The sequence below is a fragment of the Pteropus vampyrus genome, unplaced genomic scaffold, assembly GCF_000151845.1.
Source record: "Pteropus vampyrus isolate Shadow unplaced genomic scaffold, Pvam_2.0 Scaffold29, whole genome shotgun sequence".
Lineage (NCBI taxonomy): Eukaryota > Metazoa > Chordata > Mammalia > Chiroptera > Pteropodidae > Pteropus > Pteropus vampyrus.
The window spans coordinates 3,235,611-3,236,953 of record NW_011888810.1 but is presented as its reverse complement, the minus strand read 5'-3'; positions in this window follow the sequence as shown (position 1 = coordinate 3,236,953).

Here is a 1,343-nt window from a genome sequence, read left to right as displayed (position 1 = left end):
TTAATGAAACAAGCAGGTTCTTAGAAAAGATCTATGATTGGCAAACCTTTAGCCAAACTGAAGCGCACGCGCACGCGCACACACACACACGTGCGCGCGCGCGCACACACACACACACACACACACACACAAGAGAGAAGGGGAGAAGAAAGGAGACACAAATTACTAATATCAAGTATCAAAAAAGAGATTGTAATAGATATTGCAGATATGAAAAGAACAAGGGATTATTATGAACAATTTTGTTTAAATACAATCAATAACAGATATAATCAGCAAATCCCTTAAGACACAAAGTTCCTTCAAGAATAAATAGACAACTAGTATAGCACTATATCTATTAAAGCAATTGTATTTTTAGTTTAGAACACCAAAATAATAAAGAATGAAAAATAGTGATACATTGAATTTTATCAAAGTTAAATTTTTTGTTGTTTAAAAAAAAAAACCACCAAGACTGGGAGAAAACATTTGTAAAACAAATATCTGATAAAAGAATTACAACCAGAATATCAAAATAGGTCCTACAACTCAACAAAAAGAAGACAAAACAAATTGGCACAATATTTGAAAGGACAGTGTCCCAAAGAAGAGAGATAAAAATGGCAAATATTCACCTGAAAATAGACTCAACATCATTTGTTACTACGAAAATGCAAATTAAAACCACAAGAGATACAACTATATAGTCACTGAATGGCTGAAATTTAAAAACCAGATGAAACTAAATATTGGTGAAAATGTGGAGTAACTGGAACTTTCATACATTGCTGGTGGGAATGTGACATAGCGCAGCCACTTTGGAGAATCATTTGGTAAGTTTTTATAAAGTTAAATACACATTTATCTTACAACCCAGGAATCCCACTCCTAGATAGCTATCAAAATTAAATGAAAATATATGTTTACACAAAGACAGTATTGTAATGCTCACAGAAGCTTTATTTAATACAGCCCATAATTAGAAACAACTCAAATGACCATCTACTGCTTAACAGATAGATTCTGATATATCCATGCAATGGAATATTAATCAACAATAAAAGAGAACAAATTACTGATTACTGGTTGAATCGCCAAAGCATTATGCTAGGTAAAGGTGTTAAAACTCGAAGACTATATACAGTAGGATTCTATTTACATAAAATTCTAGATATAGCAAAATTAAAGTCATGGAAAGTAAATCAGCAGTTTTCAGGGGCTGGGATAGGAGGAGAGATGAGGGAACTTTATGGGATGGCAATGTCCTATATCTTAATTATAGAAATGATTATACAACTGGATACATTTATCAAAAGTTAATTATGGGAGGTGAACACACAGTGTAAATATATATATATATA